Source organism: Mercenaria mercenaria, unplaced genomic scaffold, assembly GCF_021730395.1.
Source record: "Mercenaria mercenaria strain notata unplaced genomic scaffold, MADL_Memer_1 contig_4813, whole genome shotgun sequence".
NCBI lineage: Eukaryota > Metazoa > Mollusca > Bivalvia > Venerida > Veneridae > Mercenaria > Mercenaria mercenaria.
The window spans coordinates 8743-33941 of NW_026463071.1; the positions used below are offsets into that span (position 1 = coordinate 8743).

The window sequence follows — 25199 nt, forward strand, 5'->3', positions numbered from 1 at the left end:
AGAAGTGATATTTTGTCACAGGTTGTTGAAAATTGGGAAAACTAAGTGTTGATGAAAGAAAACTGTGTTCTAAAATGAATAATTTCTACTGTGGCCTACACTTATTAGTAGGTATGGCAGACACTTGTGAAAGTACTCTAAAAAAGTTTGAAAACAATTACTTAGATTGGAAAGATATAGGCTCAGCAAAGAAACCAGAACTTAAAAGATACCACAAAAATGAGAGTGGGGCCCTGCGTCTAATGAGAGCTTCTTCAAAGTGCTTTGCAGTCGGGCAAGATGAGAAAAATGGTGTTAGTTTACAATGGGTGACATACCTAAAGTCAAGAAATGAGAAGAACTATATAGTCAGATTCAAACATAACCGGTTTAATCTTGTTTTTAGCTTAGCCTCAGCCATTTATTACCACCGTCAACAAATATCAGATTTTCTGGATACAGTCCACGGAACTAGCAATGATTTATTAAAAGCTGTCACATTGGACATAAAAGAAGACCTCCTCTTAGCAGGGTAGAAGGCATTTGGACTGATCTCAAAGCTTATAACTGGTCCACTGTGGAAACTTCTGGAGGCGCCAGGTCATATACTTGAAATGAATATATATTATAAGGAACTGGTAGACTTCCTGACTAGAGGAGCAAATGATATTGATTTAATTGCTAAGTTTATCAGAGGAGAAGCAAGTCCATTTAACACTGTCATGAAGCAAGACGAAGAATCACGAGCTTTGCTAGAAGACAATAATACTTTGGACGAAATACTGACACCCATGTTGCAAGCACTTTTCCTGTCTATGTCTGAACTGCTACATCGCATGATTTCTGACCATCTGCCAAGTGGAAATTTTTTTAACCCAGCAGAACAAGTCATAGCAGACACAAAGTCGGTCATGAAACACAACAAGTTACCAGAATTTGTGTTTGGGCAGTTGGATCAGTTACTGCGTTATAGACCAAATGCAACTTTACTCACTAATGAATCTTACTTACTGTATTCACACAATAAAACAAGAGAGTGGCTTTCAGCTTTAGAAGAGAATGAAAGAGAGCAACTTTTGAATAATGCAAGAACAGAGGGGAAAGCAGTCAGGAATCAGTTCAAAATAAGATTGAAAGAAATTGAAGCAAAAAGACTTGAAATACAGGAAGAGCGAAGACGAAAACTTGAGGAAATAGGAAGGAAAATATTACAGGACTTGGAGAAAATGAGAAATGCTGTTTGTTTCTATGGATTATGGCAAAGTGAAGCACAGCTGAATGAAGCCTTACAGAGACTAAACACAGAACATGACAGACGAGAAGCACTGAAATCACAATTGAGGTTCCGCAAAACTGTTTTAAAGCAAAAACACCGTGATCCAAAAGTGTACAACTTTTCAAGGAAGGGTCCAGATGGAAAATATTGTGTGTTAACGATTGAGGAATTAAAACGGAATGTGATAACTTTGATCCAAGATTGTGTACATGGCACAACAACAGAAAAACAGCAAGAAGGAATCCCCCTACTGGTTGGTAAACATATTAAGCATAAATTCAGTGATGGCAAGGAATATAAAGGATATGAAATATCTGTTGTACCAGGATTTGGTGATTGGTACAATGTAAAGTATGAAGAAGATGATGCTATTTATGCATATAATTTATGTGAAGATTATGAGCAGGGTGATTTACAGTTGTTGATAGATTAATTACAGAAGATACAAGTTAAACCAGTTGAATTCTAGACTGTTTTTGCAGAATCATGTACTTATTTTATACTGTGAAAATTAAGATCTGTGAAGGTCTACTTGAGTATTTCAGATTTTTTCATGGAGACTGGTGTTGGCATATACTGTATTATTTTCATGTAAGCGCTGCTCAGAGTTAATCCGCTTTGCTGTAGCTCATTTCATCTGTTCACTGTTGGTTTCAGCTTAGATTAAGAGAGTATGTAGGAGAGTGTAAAACGACTTCCACTTCTTTCCACCTTTTTCCATTGGAATAAGTTTATTATTTATATGCATAAAATAACACATCTATGTCAGTAAGCAAATCAAATATCATTCAAAATTTTTCTTGCTTAATTGTCACTTGAAGTAACACATTTGGTCATTTGTCATTACACTCTCCACTCCTGTTAACTCTCATGTATGGCTGCTAGACTTGCATGTTATTTTGCTGTTCATGGCTACATATTTGAATCACAATAGCCTTGTAAAAATATCCTGGAAGTTATCTTCATCTTTTGTATATAAGATGTACAGTTGTTTGGTGCCAAAGAAGATAAAATTACAAGGCTTACACTAACTGTTCATTGCAGTCAGGCTTATTTTAGACATCATGAAGGTTGCATACGCATTGTTTAATTAGTTTAAGACAGTTGGAAGCTAATCATATCAATAAGAATGCAAAGTTTTTAAACTTTCTAACCAATGGATACATGTTTAAATGCATTTGACGATCTGTGCAGTTTGATCAGGATCTTCATTGGTTGCTTCTCAGTCAAAATAAACTGTGGAGATCCTGATCAGATTGTACAGATGTGTAGGCTGATCTGGTTCTGCACTGGTTGCAAATGTGTTAAGACATGTATCCATAAACTGTCATTTCACACCCCCCCCCCCCCCCCTCCCCTACATTTTCATCACAAAGCTTTTTTTCATTATGTTTTTTTCTTCAGCCTCTTATCTTTACTAAAATGAGTTTATTTTGTGTAGGTATCTAACATATTCATATATCTTAAATGCTTAACAACTCTCTTTTTCTCAACATAACTTTTGTACTTTTGTAAACACTATTACTGAAAGTGGGTGGGGTAAATTTATATCCTCCAAACTCATATTCTGTCAATTTCTTGATGGCATATCTTTCCTCTCTTGGTAAACTGAAATGCTTCAAGTACATATACATAAAACTTTACTGCAGCATCATATAATAATCTTATAAGTAATGAAACTAACTTAATATATATATTTTTTTATATTTTCAGGTATTTTTGATGTGAAGTAACATACTTAGACTCCATATAGTGGTGGCACAACAACCTGGAAGTTAAAGTTCAAGCTACAAAACAGGTCAGAGATGTATGTAGAACCTGTTGGAATTGACTATTGTGCTAAAAATCATTTCTGGGATGGAAAATTAAACCCAGGTCAACTTTTTTGTAAAATGGAAAAATGGCCCCTTTTTTAACTGAAATTTTTGATGTTCTTAAACTATTAAACTGAAAGTGTTTTGACAAAAAGTATTAAAAGTATACATTTTTGTGAATGGTTTGGTCCTATCTACCAGAAAATGTATGGTTTCACATGTATTTTGGCATTTTTCAAAATCAGTGATTGTTGCTATTATAAATACATGTCACTCGGGTGGACTTTTAGTATACGTTATTAAAGGATCATTTAATATCTAAAAGATTAATTGAGTTAGAAAATAACTTACCGGAATCTCTTTGGATTGAAATAAAATGCCGAAATGAAAAATACTTAATTGCAAATATATATAGACCACCAAACACAGGTGTTGAATTTTGGGACAGGCTAAATATTTGTCTTGAAAATGCATTTCAAAAATGTGATAAAATTCTGTTAGTAGGGGACATTAATGAAGACCAGCTTAACTCCAGTAATCATAAATTTCGAGACGTCCTCTTATTAAACAATATGTATAATATTATTTCAGAACCAACAAGGGTTTCAGCTAATTCATCAACATTAATCGACCCTATTGCCATCTCTGATGCGGATTTACTTTTACATTCCTGTATTTTTCATACCCCGAGGTATATAAGTGACCATTTTGGCACTTTTATCTACATGAAGTTTAAGTTACCCCCATCTGTTCCTTATAAAAGACTAGTATGGTATTATAACCGTGCAGATTTCGATAAACCGAACGACTTGATCATTGCAACTAATTGGTCATTTCTTGATTTAAACACAACCGATAAGGCTTCCGAAAATTTTAATATTAAATGTATGGAACTAGCAAAACTCTGTATTCCGTCCAACTATGTAACGATAAGGCCAAAGGATAGACCATGGTACGACTCATTCATCTGTCGTACTTCCCGTAAAAGAGACCGTCAAAAATCTATAGCTATAAGATCAGGTAAAATTAATGACTGGAACGTTTATAAACAACTTCGGAATAAAGTAAACAATCTTAAAACACATGCTAAACAAAAATACTATAATGACTTAGAATCTACATTAAGTGACAGTATGTATAATAATCCAAGATCGTATTGGAAAACAGTTAAACAGTTAGTAAAAGACAACAAAAACTGTGAAATTATACCACCATTAAATGTTGATATCGATGGCAATGATGTAATTTATACGTCAGATACCGAAAACGCGAATTGTTTAAATGATTACTTTGTATCTATATCTACAGTTGATGACTCACGAACAAACCTTCCAGAATTTCTCCCAAAAACTGATAACGTCTTACAGGATTTTTATATTCATGAACAAGAAATTATTGATATCTAATCTTCTCTCGTTTTAAATAAATCATCTGGGCCCGATGAAATAAGTCACAGAATGTTAAAAGAACGTAAAAACTCAATTGGTAAGCCATTGTGTATTCTCTTTAATAGGTCATTATCCGAAAGAAAATATCCCGCAATCAGGAAATCGGCCATAGTTATGCCGCTTTTTAAGAAAGGTGATAAAAATAGTCCTTCAAACTTTAGACCTATATCTTTAATCAGCTGCGTTGGTAAGGTTATGGAAAGAGTTATGTTTAAACACATTTACAATCATCTATTTGCTAATAAGTTAATTTACGAAAGGCAGTCAGGTTTTTTACCAGGGCACTCTACTGTATATCAGCTGTAAGACATTTATCACCAAATCTGTTACTCCTTCGATAATAAAATCCCAACATGTATGGTTTTTAGCGACATTTCAAAAGCCTTCGAACGTGTCTGGCATGATTGATTACTTTTTAAATTAAAACAAAAAGGAATTAATGGACACAGTTTGCAATGGATTCAAGATTATTTAAGTAATCGCAATCGAAAGGTATTTGTAGGTTCTTCATATTCTGATTGTAAGTATGTCACTGCAGGTGTTCCACAGGGCTCTGTACTTGGGCCCTTATTATTTCTAACCTATGTCAGTGACATTGCAGACAACCTTGTTAGTGTAACACGGCTCTTTGCAGACGACAGTTCTCTCGCAGTTTCCACCTCTGATATTGCTTCTATGGAAAGTACATTAAATGACGACTTAAATAAAATACGCTGAATGGTCCAAGCGTTGGTTAGTAACTTTTAATCGGAACAAAACAGAAGTGGTATTTTTTTTACTCTCGGATCTGAAGTTACTAAACCTTCTCTTTACTTTGATAATGTTCTTTTTGATTATGTTGACAGTCATAAACATTTAGGAGTTACTTTTAGATTAGATGGTAAATGGCACGATCATATCAATAATATACTTTTATCTGCCTCAAAAATTCTAGCGTCAATGAGAGCATTAAAGTTCAAACTAAAAAGAAATATGTTAAATCAGATTTATATATCCTACATGAGACCTGCTCTAGAATACGCATCAATAGTCTGGGATGGCCGTGCAGATTACGAAAAACATTCTCTTGAAAAACTCCAGTATGAGGCTGCACGTATTGTCACAGGTCTTACGAGGTCTGTTTCTATCGGGCGTCTTATTAATGAAATTGGTTGGGTATCTCTGTCCGATAGACGAAACATTCAGAAACTTGTTACCATGTATAAAGCTAAGCATCGTACATTACCGGACTATCTATTAAATCTTATTCCAGATACAGTTGCTTCTAAGAAACAGGAATGATTATATAACAGTTGCTCGTCGAACGCAAATCTTTGCTAACTCGTTATTCCATCAGCTTCTTCTTTATGGAACGGTTTAGAATCCGATATAAGAGTCATCCACAATTCATATTTTTAAATCAAAACAAACTAAAATACAAACCTCCATTTGTACCTACATATTTTTGTATTGGCGAAAGGCTGTACTCGGTTTACCATGCTCAAATGCGTAATGAATGCAGTAATTTAAATGCTGATTTATATAAAAATCATTTGAGAGACAATGCTGCATGTGACTGAAGATGCCGAACATTTTCTCTTTAAATGTAGACATTATGCTTTACAAAGAATACAACTTCTAAACGCCACACGTATTTTTCATCCACTGAATACGCGTACTCTTTTGTTTGGAGATGAAAATTATACTGAAGAAGAAAATTCACTAATATTTTTAGAAGTACAAAAATATATCAAACATACAAATCGTTTTCGTTAAGATATCTGATTGCTGCCATATTACTTTAGTATATAAACTTCACGCAGTTGTACCTCACACATCAAGTTACGACCCTTGGAAGACTCTGGACTCTCCCTCTTCTTATATTATCATCTATCTAGCTTTCTTTTAATTTCTACAGTTAAGTCATTCTACTTCTTCTCCAACATTGTTGTTATTCATTTCGCTTAACTTCGTTCTCTTCCAATTACATTTTGTCATTTTTCATAAGAATACAATGCAATCTATAATATAAAATTTTCCTTTATATATACCTTCGGGGACGGACCGAACTACTAATGTTATATGAACTTGTGGTCCAACCCTTTTACCTTTCTTTGAATGTTTTGTATATTTTCTGTATATGTACATTGTATATGTTGTCACAAAAAGGAAGGAATAAAATATATGTTTAAATCAAAAAGACCTTCCGCTTAAGCGGATAACACGCCGTTTTATCATTTGCCAGATAATAACTGAATAAGTGACAATTTTACGAAAAATTTCGAGATATATAAGTGGGTATGTGGTTGGCAGAAATATGCCACCATAAGATGATAATCCATTGTCCATCTTCACATTGGTCTTCGCGTAAACATCTCTAATAATACAGTCTCTATCTGGTAAACTTTTATACCCTCTGACTTGTAATGCCTATTTGCAGCGGACGGTTATTTCCGTTTTACATGGAATTCATGTTTCTATACCGATCACAAACTTGATAACCAGATGAAAATATTTAACCAATGTGTGTAATTTCCTAAGCAATCATAGCAATGAAATCTCTCATTTGTTATATAGACATGAAACAAGAACCAATGTGCATACAGAGCAGGGTTCTCGCCAGGCTATTATCGTCTGTCGCATGCGACATGCCTTCAGACTTTGAGTTGTATATTCGACATCCCTTATTTCCGCCGTCATCCCTTAATTGCCGAAGCGACATGTCGTAAATTCATCCCAATATACACCCCGATTAATCCGATAGTGTATTCGAAAAGCTTCCACGTGCTTACCCAATAGTTTAGGTAAAGCGATGCCAGTTAAGATAACCGATAAACCAATGACAGCTTCCTATATGTGGAACGTGTGACGTAAATTTCATCGTAGCTCCGCCTTATAATCCTTTGACAGGCGGTATCTTGTGATGTGTACATGAAAGTGACTGTTTTCGCCAGTTTTAAGATTATACATGTCATTAGATATAATGACAGATGATTCAACAATTATCGTCCGAATGTTTTTCGCAATCAAGGAAAGACAATGTAAGGAATTAAGTCAAAAATTGTGCAACACGGTAAAATGCTTTTGAACAATTATCGCTGTAATATTAATGTTTTTCACATGTATGAGACCTTTTTTCGCGGGCGGAATATCGAAAAGACAATGCAAGAATTGATGTTTTCTGTCGTCACTTTCAAAATAGAACTTGTAGAGAAAAGTTTGAAATACCCTTCGTGCATTATTTCATCACGAACGGACACTTTGGTAGAACCACCGACCTTCCGTAAGCCAGCTGGATGGCTTCCTCACATGATGAACCTCACATGAAGAATTCAACGCCATGAGTGAGGCTCGATGAGGGGCAAGTGATTTGAGCCGGCGACCTTAACCACTCGGTCACGGTCACAATTTCAGAATCCCTCCCAGCCATGCCAAATGGCCAAAGGAAATCGGACAATGATCCAAAATGGAAACTTAGTTTCCCTGGATGACAGTCTCTGATTGTGTTGTTTTACATGTATGTACAACAAATAGTTGACATTTTCAAAAACTTAAAATGGATAAGTTTTCAGCAAATGAACTCCTCAGGAATAGAAGTCATAAACTTTAAAATACAAATAGATCTGTATGCAGTGCTAAAATTGTGTTGTTTTATGTACAATAAATAGTAAATGAACATTTTTAGCAACTTAAAATTGATGAACTTTTAATTGTCACTCAGCAAATAAACTCCTTAGGATTTTTATGACCTAATATCTTTTCTTGTTGTACATGTAAATGATGCTTATTAATCACTGAAAATACCACTATGTTTTTTATGCCCCCGAAGGGAGGCATATTAGTTTTCAACTGTCCGTCCGTTAGTTCGTTCGTTAGTCACAACGTTAACTTTTTGCATGAAGGCACTTTACTCGCGAACCACTGCACCCAGGACCTTCAAACTTCACATGCTGATAGTACTTATTGAGTACACCACCCCTACTGACTTTGGGGTCACCAGGTCAAAGGTCAAGATCACAGAGGCCAACGTTAACTTTTTGCATGAAGGCACTTTACTCGCGAACCACTGCACCCAGGACCTTCAAACTTCACACGCTGATAGTACTTATTGAGTACACCACCCCTACTGACTTTGGGGTCACCAGGTCAAAGGTCAAGGTCACAGAGACCAACGTTAACTTTTTGCATGAAGGCACTTTACTCCCGAACCTCTGACCCAGGACTATCAAACTTCACATGCTGATAGTACTTATTGAGTACACCACCCTTACTGACTTTGGGGTCACCAGGTCAAAGGTCACAGTCACAGAGGCTAACGTTAACTTTTTGCATGAAGGCACTTTACTCGCGAACCACTGCACCCAGGACCTTCAAAACTTCACATGCTGATAGTACTTATTGAATACACCAGCCCTACTGACTATGGGGTCACCATGTCAAAGGTCAAGGTCACAGGGGTCAATGTTAACTTTTTGCATGAAGGCACTTTACTCGCGAACCACTGCACCCAGGACCTTCAAACTTCACATGCTGATAGTACTTATCGAGTACACCACCCCTACTGACTTTGGGGTCACCGGGTCAAAAGTCAAGGTCACAGGGGCCAACGTTAACTTTTTGCATGAAGGCACTTTACTCGTGAACCACTGCACCCAGGACCTTCAAACTTCACATGCTGATAGTACTTATTCGAGTACACCACTCCTACTAACATTGGGGTCACCAGGTCAAAGGTCAACGTCACAGGGGTCAGTGTTAACTTTTTGCATGAAGGCACTTTACTCGCGAACCACTTCACCCAGGACCTTCAAACTTCACTTGCTGATAGTACTTTATGAGTACACCTCCCCTACTGACTTTTGGGTCACCAGGTCAAAGGTCAAGGTGCTGCGGGGGCATTTGTCACCATTAGTGACAGCTCTTGTTTCACTCTGAAATGCACCAGAATGCACCAAAATGAGTTGTAGTAACACAACATTTTCTGGGGTGATCCCCATACCCCTCATACAGGAGGGGACACCCCTCCCGCACCCACCCCTTTGCTCGTCACAAAATATCCTTCTGCAACATGCCTTCAGAAAATCCTGGCTAGAACCCTGCAGAGGAAATGACAAAACACTACTTTATGGAAAAAAAGGCGAACGTCAGCATACGATCACGGAAGTAAAATAACCTGGGTAAGAAAATAGGCAAATCAATGAACCTTCTGCCGAAAACATAACTACTGAGCACGTAAAAAATAATATCTTGAAATGTTGGAATATTTATTCAGGAAGGCGTAGAGCATAGGCATTATTTGAACTACTTCCCAAAGGGCAGGTAATGGAGCCAACTGCTTCATGTTACATTCCAAGAGCCCAAATTTTATATGCAAATAAGAGACTCCAAGCTGTTGGTTCTACTTTCGCTTGGGGTGATCGTGTTATACAAGAATCAGAGAAAAATGCAAAGGATTTCTAGACGATATTTTCAGGTTAGATTGAATTACGCTTATGCAAAAAATGCAGAGGATTTCTCGACGATATTTTTAGGTTAAATTGAATTACGCTTATGCAAACGGTTACATACTTTTAAGACATTTCCATCAGTAATTTCTAACGCATTTCATTTTTAGCTACAGTGGCTTCCAACAGGAGTTAATCAACCCATTTGAACAAACTTGAGTCTGAGAAATGCTTCCTTCTCAATTTTTTTAAACATCCATAAAACAGATCAGAAGTCACTTAAAAGTTTTTAATTGTCACTAGCCTCTAGAACTCTCAACAATGGCTTCATGACAAAATTTGGTGTAGTTGTGACCAGATGTTTTAAAAGAGAAGATATGATGAGGTTGCATGTTGACTTTAGACGAAGAGTAAACCTTTGGTTCATAAAAAACCCTGCATTTTGTCTGCAGAAATAGAACAGGAATTTCAACGAAATTTATTTCAAAGGATTTGAACAAATGTTCAACAACACAGTTTAGTAAGAATATAATGTTTATTTAATTAACAATCAACTAAATATAATGTTTATTTAATTAACAATCAACAGCGCACAGATTTACTTGCCACAGCTAATTAGCATGTCATGTAAAATGAATTAAAGCCATGATGGCTTCAAGTCGCTCACAATGTGAAGGTTGCCAAGACCAAACTTAAGTACCCAAGGTGATGCCAAATCAAAAGTCGTCCATTGTATTATTTCATATCACTGATTTCTTACCTCAAACAAAAAATATTATAATTAATCTAAAAACTAATCCTGAAAACTGACCTTTTGAGGTAGAGGTTAAACGCAACATGACGTTAGTGTGTTTTTTGATGAATAGTTACTTGAATATCCATCCATGCATAAAAAATTCTAGATTTAAAAGATCATGTCAAAAATGCAATACCTTGGGCGTTAACGATTATTTACAAGACTTTACATAAAGAAATAAATCAAATACATAGGTGACCCAATTTCAAACCTGCCATAAAATGTACAAACAAACATTCTGACAAGGCAAATATAATGTTAACAAGACTATTAGTTGGATGAACACCCGTGAGAAAAATCAATTAGAAATTTTCAGACTGAATTGGGCATTATATAAAAGATGCAAATGTATGAAGAAATTTCAAATTCATCAGTTATTACAAGACAGAGGGATGCAACAACTGTCGGACATTTACTTTAGGACTTAACAAGAGCTGTCACTTATGGTGACAAATGCCCCCGTAGCGCCTTGACCTTTGACCTGGTGACCTTGACCTTTGACCTGGTGACCCCAAAGTCAATAGGGGTCGTGTACTCAATAAGTACTATTAGCATGTGAAGTTTGAAGGTCCTGGGTGCAGTGGTTCGCAATTAAAGTGCCTTCATGCAAAAAGTTATCATTGGCCCCTGTGATCTTGACCTTTGACCTGGTGACCCCAAAGTTAGTAGGGGTCGTGTACTCAATAAGTACTATCAGCATGTGAAGTTTGAAGGTCCTGGGTGCAGTGGTTCGCAATTAAAGTGCCTTCATGCAAAAAGTTAACGTTGGACCCTGTGACCTTGATCTTTGACCTGGTGACCCCAAAATCAGTAAGGGTCGTGTACTCAATAAGTACTATTAGCATGTGAAGTTTGAAGGTCCTGGGTGCAGTGGTTCGCGAGTAAAGTGCCTTCATGCAAAAAGTTAACATTAGCCCCTGTGATCTTGACCTTTGACCTGGTGACCCCAAAGTTAGTACGGGTCGTGTACTCAATAAGTACTATCAACATGTGAAGTTTGAAGGTCCTGGGTGCAGTGGTTCGCGATTAAAGTGCCTTCATGCAAAAAGTTAACGTTGGCCCCTGTGACCTTGACCTTTGACCTGGTGACACCAAAGTCAGTAGGGATTGTGTACTCGATGAGTACTTTCAGCAAGTGAAGTTTGAAGGTCCTGGGTGCAGTGGTTCGCGAGTAAAGTGCCTTCATGCAAAAAGTTAACATTGGCCACTGTGACCTTGACCTTTGACCTGGTGACCCCAAAATCGGTACAGGTCGTGTACTCAATGAGTACTATCAGCGTGTGAAGTTTGAAGGTCCTGGGTGCAGTGGTTCGCGAGTAAAGTGCCTTCATGCAAAAAGTTAATGTTGTGACTAACGAACGAACGGACAGTTGAAAACTAATATGCCTCCCTTTGGGGGCATAAAAAAGTTTCATATGGAAAAGCTGAAACATAATTTGAAACTATTTAGGAAGTATTAGAAGATATTGGTGACTCTGTATGAAATACAAACAAGAGTCGAGTTTTACCAAAAGCTAAAATAATTGTGTAACTAACAGGTGTGCAACAGAGTTAAAAGTTAACAAAATTGTTCAAAAAAAAAATGATATAGAAGTAAATAGTTTTAAATGTTCTATTCACCCCATACTGCAGTTTCAGGAATTGTGTGAAAAAGATGTTGCATTATAACAGGAAGAGAATGCTTCATATTTACATCCAGTTTCATGCATAAGGGATGTTTCAAAACTTTTTTGAAGATGGTACTGGTGATCCGCTTCTGGCAAACTTTTTCAGTTTGAATCAAATCCATTTAGTAATAACTGAGTAAAAGTGCTCGAAAACATTAACCTAAAATTCTAAGTAAAAAGGGAGATAATTCATGAAATATTGGTGCATAGGTTATTGCCCTTGTGTCATATGACATGCGTGATGATGTTGAACAACTATTTTAAGTTTAAATCAAATTTAGTAATAACTGAGATAAAATGAAAGTGCATCAAACCTTTTACCTGAAATTCTAAGTAAACTGAGAGGGGATTATTCATTAAATACTGGTACCAGAGTTATGGATCTTGTGACATATGATGTGGGAGATGATGCGGAACAACTACTTTCACTTTGAATCTAATTCATTCAGTATTAACTGAGATAAAGTGAAAGTGCATCAAACCTGAAATTTTAAGTAAAAAGGCGGGATTATTCATGAAATATTGGTGTGAGAGTTATGGCTCTTGTGCCATAAGATGTGGATGATGAGGAATAAATATTTCAAGTTTTAAATAAATCCATCAAGTAATCACAAAGATACGGCTATAATAAACTAGTTGCTAGATTATCATCCAAATTTTGTTTAAAAAGGGGGGAGTCGGAGAAGGCGGGAATTTTATTTTCAAAATTTTATCTTTAAAACAACTGTACGCAGGGGTTCCATTTGACCCGAGAGTAGGGATTTTGACTCTTGAAAATTAACAAAAGTGTACATACAGACTCCTAGGATTTCAGCTGAAGGGTCCTTTTTATCAACACGAGATATATTCAGTTTAAACTCACATAATCAAGCCTTTTATATTCAAAATGACAGCTATTTATATATAAATCGAACCCCTGAGTATAAGTCAAGACAAACAGCAAAAACAGAATAAAGGAAAAACAAACTTGTAGACCTATTTTTTTACTCTCATATTACATGTTATCAACATTTTATTTAGTAGCTGGATGTACCTGCGTTTGTGATGACCCAACTTTAGATCAACCAACGAACGCTTGTATACAGCCGGTTTCGCCACGATCATTCAGCGCTTTAAGATCTAGACTGCCCAAAATAAAGTCATTGTATGGGTCCAGTAACGAGTTAGCATCGGAATAATTGGCCACGAGAGTTACTTCACCTTGGAAAACCACCACAAATATGAAAACCATGGTACCCTTCAGCAGTTCGTACATTTTTGGTTCCTTTTTTTTTTTCGGGGTTGGTGGGGGGGGGGGGGGGGGGGGGGGAAGAGAAATCAACAAGAGGGTCATGATGTCTCTATATCGCTCACCTGAGTAGAGCTGTTAGCTTGAAAAATTTCTTAGCTAAAGCTTTAAAAACAAGAAAATTAGGAGAGTGGGTCAAGGTAAAGATTATGCAAGATTACTTTTGAAATTTGCAAAAAAAATATTACAGGTGGTCCAAATCCTTTTGCTGTAGCTTAGAAAACAAGAAAGTAGGTCAGTAGGTTACACTGATGGTCACTGAAAGTCTGTTTAAAGATCGGCATGCAAAACTATGTCATTCAAATTTCAAAGCTGTATCTTAAACTAGAATGTGTCTGTAGGACACAGGGTGTGCCCCCCACTGGTACATTTGTCACAAATAAGTGGCAATAATTCAAATGTTTGCAGGCGTAATGGGGTATAGCCTAAACAAACATTTTATGAAAAGGATTCATTATTCTACGCCCTATACTTTTTGAGCTATGAGCATCACAAACAAAAAATCCACTATTTTGGCTATTTCAAGGGCCATAACTCTGTAATAAGAGCGAAGATTCTCAAGAAGAATGCCAAGTGTGCAAGGTCACATCACGATAAAGACTCCAGCAAGGTTTCCTGAATTTACATCAAATACTTTTTGAGCTAGGTATATAATTAGGTGAAAAAGTGCCTTTTTTTACTATTTCAGGGGCCATAACTTTAAAAATAAGGGGTGGAGCCAGCCAAAAAATTAGAGGTGTGCAAGTTTATATCATGATAAAGACTTATGCGAGTTTTCAACCATTTATATTAAATACTTTTTGAGCTAGGTGTGTCACAAGGTGAAAATGTACATCAGGGGCCATAACTCTGAAAATAGGGGGCGGACCCAAATCAAAAATAGGAGGTGCACAAGTTCATATCATGATTAAGACTCATGCAAGGTTTCATGAATCTACATCAAATACTTTTTGAGCTAGGCATGTCAGAAGGTGAAAATGTGCATTTTTGACTACAGTACTTCAGGGGCCATAACTCTGAAAATTGGGGGCAGACCCAAATGAAAAATAGGAGGTGCACAAGTTCATATCATGATTAAGACTCGTGCAAGGTTTCATGAATCTATATCAAATACTTTTTGAGCTAGGTGTGTCACAAGGTGAAAATGTGTATTTTTGACTATTTCAGGGGCCATAACTCTGAAAATAGGGGGTGGAGCCAGATAAAAAATAGGAGGTGCGCAAGTTCATATCATGATTAAGACTCGTGCAAGGTTTCATGAATGTATATCAAATACTTTTTGAGCTAGACATGTCACAAGGTGAAAATGTGCATTTTTGACTATTTCAGGGGCCATAACTCTGAAAATAGAGGGCGGAGCCAGATGAAAAATAGGAGGTGCGCAAGTTCATATCATGATTAAGACTCATGCAAGGTTTCATGAATCTATATCAAATACTTTTTTGAGCTAGGCGTGTCACAAGGTGAAAATGTGCATTTTTGACTATTTCAGGGGCCATAACTCTGACAATAGGGGGTGGAGCCAGACGAAAAATAGGAGATGCGCAAGTTCATATCATGATAAAGACTCATGCAAGGTTTCATCAATTTATATCAAATACTTTTCAAGCTAGGCGCGTCACGAACTTCGGACGGACGGATGGACAGACGGACGGACGGATAAGACCAAATCTATATGCCCCCACCACTCGGGGTGGGGGGGGCACAAAAACAAGAAGGTAGGTCAGTAGGTCACATTCAAGGTCACTGAAAATCAGTTTTAAGATCGGTGTGCACAACTGTACATGTCATCCAAATTTTAAGGCTGTATCTTAAACAAAAGGGCAAAGATGGCCATAGGTCGCTCACCTGAGATCACACCATAACAATGTAAACATGGTTGACTTAGTGATTTCATGGAAGCAAATATTCTGACCAATTTTCATTAAGATTGTACCAAAAATGTGGTCTCAAGTGTAAACAAGTACTAACTTCAATTTGACCTAGTGACCTAGTTTTTGAGCGAAGATGACCTACTTTCAAATTTGACCTAGATTTGATCAAGGAAATCATTCTTACCAAATTTCATGAACCACAACTGAAAAATACAGCCTCTATCACATACGAAACGTTTTTTTGTTTTTTTCCCCCAACAACCTAGTTTTTGACCCCAGATGACCCATATTCAAACTTGACCTTAATTTCACCAAGGCTATCATTCTGGCCAAATTTCATGAAGATCAATTGAAAAACACAGTCTGTATCGCATACATGAGGTTTTTCTTTGATTTGACTCAGTGACCTAGTTTTTGACCACAGATGACCCATATTCTAGCTTGACCTAGATATCATCAAGGTAATCATTTTGACTAAATTTTATGAATATTCAGTATAAAATGCAGCCTCTATCGCATACAAAGTTTTTCTTTAATATGACCGGGTGACCTGGTTTTTGTCCCTACATGACCCATATTCAGGTGAGCTAAAAACAAGAGGGTAGGTCAGTAGGTCACAATCATGGTCACTAAAAGTCAGTTTTAATTATAATTAAACAGTCTAGGAAATATGATCAGATATTTTTGAAGTATTTTTTCCTATAAAACTCGTATAAAAACTATGTGACCCTCAGGGCGGGGCCTCTTTTCACCCCAGGGGCATAATTTGAACAATCTTGTTAGAGAGCCACTAGGCAATGCTACATACTGTATATCAAAAGCCTAGGCCTTGAACTTTCAGTCAAGAAGATTTTTAAAATTTTGTTCTTACATAAGTCTATGTAAGGGCCTCTTTACCCAAGAGACATAATTTGAACAATCTTGGTAAAGGACCACTAGGCAATGCAACATACCAAAAATGAAAAGCCTAGGCCTTGCAGTTTCACACAAGAAGATTTTTTTTCCTATATAAGTCTATGTAAAATTTGGGACTCCCGGGGACCTCTTTTCACCCAAGGGGCATAATTTGAACAATCTTGGTAGAAAACCACAAGGCACTGCTACATACCAAACATCAAAGGCCTAGGTCTTGTGGTTTCAGACAAGAAGATTTTTTTCAAGTTCAAGTTACGAAACTTGGCATGTTAATTTCCATTTTAGTTCCCTGTCAACTTTAATAGTGGGCACGATTACTTTAGTAACACCCCAGTGATGTCACGACTGTACAAGTCAAAAGTTTGTATTTCAGATTTTTATCACATTAGCGTGGTCTTTAGCATCATTCATAAAACTTACATAAAATTCTCCAAAAAATTTGTATTTGGATTTGACTTGCATTATTCAAACATTAAAGTAGCAGTATAAGGCAATCTTTGCCCTCTTGTACTTCTTGAATTTCAATTTTACATTTTCACCGTTACTCTGAAATTGCCTTTTCGTAGAAATTGTTTGGCTTATTTTGATGAACTTAACACACTGTTTTTTTGTTTAAGTAGCGACATATATCTGGCAACTGTTTTTGTTTAAGTTGCTTTTCCATATATGTGTACTGATTTTATATAACTGATAGTTATGTGCTATATCACATGAAAATGTCCATCATGCAGACAAAACTATGTATACAGATACCTCATGTCATACCATTTTATGTTTTACCCTCTTGGTCCCTAACTTTCAATCCGGAAATGACGACCACAGTTATTATTTATTGAAACAATATATGAACATTTTTAAAAATTTGACAAAATGTTCCCTTTTGACATTGAAACTCGCAAATTATGAGATACTATGTCAAAGACATAAGATTACTTGTATATATGTATTATAACTTACATAGAGTATGTCTTACAGATATCATAACGTTAAGTTGTCACATCATAATTACTATCATAAAGACCTCATTTTAATTTTTTTATAAAATACCAAATATTTTTATTAATTACATATATATCTTTAATCCATTATATATCATAAAAAGAGAACTGAATAAATATCTAAGAACATACATGTTTTTTGTTTGCTACATGAAACAGTTTGGGTGAATTCTGACACTGTATATGCAAATTGATAAGGGAGATATCTAGTACTGTCTTAAGTAACCATCATCTTTTGAACATTATTCCATTACTGATGACAGAAACAAAAGTTGTTATATCATGCCATTGATCATATATAACAGTATATACTTAATTCAATTTTTTAACATTCTTTAAAATAGGTACAATGCCTAAACACTGGGACTGCATTACAATATCCCTATATTACAGCCAAAGAAGAGCTTATTTCAAGGGCTATTTGGTCATCAAAGTACCAGTATACCAAATGATGTTATAAATATCTGGCAAATTTATCATTCTTGCAAAAAAAACCCCAACAAATTGATGAGAAATCCAAGATAGCCATCATTTTTGCCAGGTGTGACAAAAATTAATTAAAATTTTTTTTTTTTAAATAATTCAACAGTTTAGTCAATTTAAAACATTGTCATAATTGGTGTTTGATGGTTCAAAGTCCAGGTCAATTTCAAGGTCAAACCATACTTCTTTTCAACAAGAGCTGTCTGTTGACAGCGTGCTCGGCTATTCGAAGAATTAATGGAAGTATGAGGTCAAAATATTACCAGAAGAAAAATAGATAAAATCTGGAAAGTAGATCCCATCATAAGTCCCATCTCCCCCCACACCCCCACAAAAAAAAAGTTTGTTTTTTGCATTATGTATGTATTATAATTTATTTATTTGGGTTTTACAGCGCACCAGCATGGCGCCAAACAGGACTACAAATTTTGGTTCCACATCTCATTTACACCAAAAACTAGAGATGCTTTTGAGAAAAGCGCATGTCTCCCACAACTGCCTAATCATCTAAATAATAAGTCAGTCTTTATATACTGTTTACTGAATCCACATGTGCATTGCACTTTCTTGACCCCAAAAGGACCCCTATACTACTAGTAGTATAGAGCTCGGTTTGGAGGTAAAACTACGCAAGAAATCTGAGTGATTTTGGTAATTCAAGGGCCATAATTCCGAAGTCCCTAGGCCGATTTGGCTAGTTATCGAACTTGGCCGAGCACTTATTGGCAGACACATTTTGTTGAAGTTTGGTGAAGATCGGATAAGAAATGTTCGACTTAAGAGTGCGGACAAGCTTTGTGACAGACAGACAGACACACAGACTGGAGTAAATCAATATGTCTCCCACACCACTGTGTGGTGGGAGACATAATAATGCCAAGAAATCCTCGGCTACATTGAATTAATAACATTCTGATTGTAAAGTTTGGAACATCTTTTATATCCAAGATGGCAAAAGTGGGTGATTTCTACAAAACTGTCTGGCATTTAAACAAAAAACACTGATCAAAAGTAATGAAAGACCATGACCAGATGACTCAGATTTGAACTTGCAAAGTCATATAAGGGGAAAAAGATACCTGAAGAGCTTAAAAAATGTTGTTCATTTTGATCTAGTGCATCATTTTTTTTTATCTAAGATGACATTATTTCGAACTTGACCTAAGTTTCATGTAAATTGATAATGTTTTTCCTATAATTTTCTTTTCTGAGCCTAAATAACCTAGTTTTGAACTTGACCTAGACAAATAAAATTGAAATTGTGGTGGCTAGAATGTTTACAAGGTTTTTTCTATTATCTGACCTTGTGATATATCTTTTTATTTTGTTGGGTTTAACGTCGCACCAACACAATCATATGTCGTATGGTGACTTTCCAGCTTTGATGGTAGAGGAAGACCCTCCGTGCATTATTTCTTCACGAGCTGGCACCTGGGTTGAACCAACAACCTTCTGTAAGCCAACCGGATAGCTCCCTCACATGAAGAATTCAATGCCCAAAGTGAGGCTCAAACCTATATCGATGAGGGGCAAATGATCTGAAGTCAGTGCAGCCATCGATCTTGTGGTATTACTTTAACTTTGGATAACCCAAAGGAAATTTTGTTGAGATAAACATTTCGTCAAGGTTTTATTCTGATTATGCCAAAATCGTAACCTCTAGAGTGTTAGTAATGAATGAATATCGGATCATCAGCCTATTCTAAGAGCTCACACTGAACCTTTGGTTCAAATCAGTTTGAAAAAAAGATTTCATTTCAAAATAATACTCTGCAAGTCAAAAAATCTAAAAATATACACATATCATTTGTAACATATGCAACTACAATAACAGACATGAACACAACTGTAGGAATGTTATATTGTCATAAATTAAAATTAAATATTTTCTCAATCATTGTACATATACACAAATGTATCAGAATAAGCACATAAAATCTAAATATATATTTGCACACTCAAAACAAGAAGGCAATAATTACTCCTAGGCACTCAACGGACCTTCACTCTTTACTCTTGCTGATTTTGGTTTCACAGTACACCAACAAACAGCAGGTTACAAGGAGCCAAACAGGACTAAAACTTTGGTTTCAGATCTAATTTACATCAAAACTTGTACAGATACATTCAAACATGTCAAGACCCCATTAGTCACCTCTTACGATCATATCATGCAATGGTAAGAGCGCTTCCATTTTAACACACAACAAGAGGTCTAAGACACACATGGGAGTCTTTACCTTTGAATATATGCAATGCTACACAGACCTAAGGTAATATGTATGTTTTGAATTAAAAATTTATTCAAATGGACAAGAACAAGTGTTGCAATCATTCACAAGGACCTTAAAAATTTATTCATGGGTATCAATACCATGTAGAAATTTCTTGCATGTGTAGAAAAAGGACCCCTGTGGCAGTCAAAATACTGGTCCAAGAAAGGACGACCAGCTTGTAAAATATCTTACTTCAAAGTCTTGTAACTTTGCAGTTGTTTTTTTAACTAAGTTTGAAATATGTAAATCCATGTCAAAATACAGACACCTGTAGATTTAGCTTGAACTTTCAACAAATTAACACTTGGTTTCTTTGAAAAAAAACCCATAACATACAGCTTTGCCCTTTTAAGGTCATTATCTTAATTAACCCTTACACTGCTAAATTTCTATAATGAACTTGTCCCTTCCAATTTGGACATTACCATTATAAGGGGTGCTTACGAAAAAGATACTGGCTAAATAGTAAACAGTGTAGATCATGATCAGACTGCATGTATGTGCAGGCTAATCATGATCTACACTGGTCGCAAAGATAAAACCAATCATGTCCAGCATAATAAGGGTTATTTCAATGTAAAAGATCATTCAGCATACAAAGCATAATAATTGTAGACTCTGTTTATTTCCTGGTCCTTTGGGCTTATAAGGATCTTAATTACCTCCCTGTGTAAGACAGGGTCTTCACAACCTTAGGAGCAGCGGGAAATGTAAAACTGATTGCTAGTCAGGTTATCCTGTCTGTGCTGCCCTGGGGGTTGGGAAAAACCTGTCTGACACAGGCAGACATGTAAGACCATACTGCAAATTATAAAATTGATCATGTAGTTTATGTCACAATGAATGAATTCCATGTTTGAAGTATGTGTTACGGGGTCTTGTAGTGCATGTTTCATTAGATCAAACCAAGCTTAGTTTTACTTTGCTCAAATGCATTCTTTGCCTCAAAAGAATCTTTAAATATGTTTATTACATATTAAAAACGCAGCCTTTCAGTGCTGTGCGGTGGCTGTTAATGATGCCCCTGTACTTGGCACTTAAAGACTGTTGTGATAGTTAATAAAGTATATATAATCCATTGAAAGAGAAGTTTCGAAAAAATTTAATAAAGATTTACAACTGAAACTCTATGTCTAGCTCCCCTGTGGTGATCCAAAGTATGGTCCTAGGGATCTTACTGTAACAAAACTGTTAAGGTCAATTAGCTAAAACTCATCAATTTTATTATCTAGATGTGTGTTCATAGGACACAGGTGCCCCCACTTATTGTAACTACACATTTCATGACTATGTGAAAGTTATATGCAAGACAAACTTCTAAACACTTTGTGTATTTTTCACTATGCCAAGGACCATAACTCTGGTCTAGCCGAGAGAAATCCAAAATAGACCACAGGGTGTACAACTTCATATTTGATATTCTCAGATTGTTCAGCATGACTTTTATGTCGTGTTATTGGCATGGTTTAGTTTATCAGCTTGAACATTTCGGCCTCGGCGGTTTCAATACTCCCGCTTTCATAGCTTTGGGTACTTGGATATGGTGCCTGCTTTTTTAATTTTGTCTTTCCTGTGATATGCAGGCTTTGCATGGAATTACACCCTAGTGTATCATTGAAGGTTCAATGTGCACCAACGTATGAATACATCTGCAGATGTTTCTAAATTGATTTTTGTACTTGGAGCATGTGTTAATGTTGAGTTCTGCTCAACCAGGGGCTAGAGGGCGTGGACGGTAGCATGCATTTCCACTACCGTCCATGAACAGGCTCAATCAAACCGAGCCTGCAACATTTTCGTTTTTTTTTCGTTGAGCAACCTCTGGAGTTTCTTTTTTTTTCTATTTGATAGGCTATATAACAATCTTCTCATGTTTTACGACTTTAGGTCAAGTCAAAGTACATTATGAAATACACAGGACATAAACATATGTGCCCTTAATACATAACTCTGGATCTGCAGAGAGAAATAAAAACAAGAGGACCATGATGGTCCTGAATCGCTCACCTGTCCCCACATGACCCAGTTTTGAACTGAGTATGATGTCCTTTTTTTATTATTTGACATAGTGACCTAGTTTTTGAGCTCATGTGACCAAGTTTTGAACTTGACCTAGATATCATCAAGATAAAAATTCTGACCAATTTTCATGAAGATCCATTGAAAAATATGGCCTCTAGAGAGGTAACAACGTTTTTCTATTATTTGACCTACTGACCTAGTTTTTAAGGTACATGACCCAGTTTTGAACTTGACCTAGATATCATCAAGGTGAACATTCTCACCAATTGTCATGAAGATCTCATGAAAAATATGGCCTCTAGAGAGGTCACAAAGTTTTTCTATTTTTAGACCTACTGACCTAGTTTTTAATCACACGTGACCCAGTTTCAAACTTGACCTAGATATCATCAAGGTGAACATTCTCACCAATTGTCATGAAGACCCATTGAAAAGTATGGCTTCTACAGAGGACAAAAGATTTTTCTATGTTTAGACCTACTGACCTGGTTTTTGACCGCAGCTGACCCAGTTTTAAACTTCACCTAGATATCATCAAGATGAACATTCAGACCAACTTTCATACAGATCCCATGAAATATATGGCCTCTAGAGAGGTCACAAGGTTTTTCTATTATTTGACCTAATGACCTAGATTTTGATGGCACGTGACCCAGTTTTGAACTTGACCTAGATATCATCAAGGTGAACATTCCAGGTGTATCTAGAAAAGTTTTCAAGTTGTGCCCTGAACATATTTAAAATTAACCTTGACCTTGAGACCAAAATTATACACCATGCTCTCATTTCATCGCTACCTACCTATATGTCAAGTTTGAAGTAAATACCATGAGTTATCAACTAATGCTCTAGACATAAAATTTGACGGACGTATCTGACCTTGTTGTGACCTGGAACATTGACCTACCTACCTGATTTATGCGCTCTGCACATTGTTTCATTGCCACCTACCTATATGCTAAGATTGAAGTCAATAACTTGATTTCATACTTATTCAGTTATGCTCCCAACACAAACATGGTCTAATATGAACTTCTGAGTTCCACTTGTGACCATGACTTTTGACCAGGTTCATATGCTCTACATATCTACTAATCGCCATCTACCAATATACAAAGTTAAAAGTCAATATCTTGAATTGATACTGAGTCATACTCCAGACACTCTGTATGGCAGATGGACAGACGGACATGCCATAACATAATACGTCCATTGTTTAAAACAGGCGTATAAAACTGAAATATTCAAGTAACAAAAGCATAAACATAATTAACAGATCAAAAGAATTAAATAAAAATTACTTTAATTAAAACAAAAATAATGACAAAAGTTCAACAGAAAAAAGCCACATTCAAAGAATGTAACCGCCCATGCATCACTCCAAATAAGTTCTAGGGTAATTATGTAAAACAATTCTTAATTACTGATGCAAAAAATGCTAATACAAGAACGCCATATTCAGTATTTATGCTGAACTTTTATATCATTTTCTTAAATCATTAGCAACTATTAGTTTGAATTGAATACAAATTATAACAATAAACAATTAAACAAATAATGAATATTAATCAACATGTAAATGTCTATCAAAAATATTGATTTGTTAAGACTTGAATGGAAGACATCTGCAATAGACACATTAAGTAGAGTGTTTTGGTGAATTATTTTCATCATCACTATCTGGTAAAGGATCTGCTTTCTTTGTGAAGTCAACTTGAACATATTCTGTCATGCTGTCCAGTCCATGTATTACAAGCTTCTTTTGGCCCTTTGGTGGATCATTGAATGTAAGGTCAGCATAAATAAGTCCATCCTTGTTCACATTCTATATGAAAAATAGATATCAAATGTCTGAATAAAAAGCCTTCAACAAAGAATGTGGAACACAGATGACCAATTATATACTATGGAAAGAAGAATTCAGTAAATGCTCATCAGATTCACGAGCAGACATAGTTTAAACTGTATACACATCTTTAGCTCTGTTGACTTCCAAAATAGGACAGGGATGCTACAGACTACTTTTGGTCAAGATCCATCATGCTGATCCTAAGAAAAAGTCATTTAAAGGGTTTTCTATCTTTAGGTTTTCCAGCCCCTACGGCCAAAAAATTAAGTTTAGTTTCACAGGCCCTGCCGTATAAGATTTTGACCCGCCGCACCTAAATTTTTTATCAAAGAAAACAATTGACGAAATTCGCGAAAAGAGAAAAGTTAACAAAAAAAATGTGGACGAAAGAACGAAATTAAGTGAGTATGAATAAATCCACAAGAACGGTTACTCCAGGTTATACCTGTTTCTCGCCAATTCGGGCTTCCCTTTCTCACTGATTCGAGCCCCTGGTTTTAATAAAATTCATGCTCATATAGTAGTTCATCCATCAGAAAATTGTGACATTTACTTTTTATAATGCCTAGGAAAATATAAGTCATGAAACCACTGAAAAATTGAGTAAATACCTGTTTTAATATTTTGCCTCATTCTGCTTATTTCAAAAGGATATTACACAGTAGGTAAAATTGTGAGCTCAAATTTCAAATTAAAAGCATCCCGAGCATATTCTGACTGTTGAAATTGGTGAACAAGAATTCAATCTTGATAAAAAATTTGCTTTAGACTGTGCAAACATTAATACTTATTGACCGACCAAACAAAGGGCTCGAATCGATGAGAAAGATTTAAAATGATGTGGAGTTTGACCTCTTTCAGTCTCGTGCAAAAAGTACATATAAAAGATGATAACATTGTAATTCTTAATGTCCATTGTTAAATGCAAATATTTTTGTAACAACAAACAACAAGAGGGCCATGAAGGCCCTGTATCGCTCACCTGACCTAGGAATCATCAAGATTAACATTCTGACCAAATTTCATTAAGATATGGTCATAAATGTGGCCTCTACAGTGTTAACTAGCTTTTCCTTTGATTTGACCTGGTG

General features: G+C 36.0%; 1 long non-coding RNA gene across 1 annotated transcript in view; it reads right to left on the minus strand.

The window, feature by feature from the left end:
* Positions 1-13110: 13110 nt before the first annotated feature.
* LOC128554190 (uncharacterized) overlaps positions 13111-25199 on the minus strand; it is a 38612-nt gene continuing 26523 nt past the window's right edge. Inside the window, exon 2 of the long non-coding RNA XR_008369545.1 lies at positions 13111-24084. This is a non-coding gene — a long non-coding RNA (uncharacterized LOC128554190). The remainder of the gene's footprint in view (positions 24085-25199) is intronic.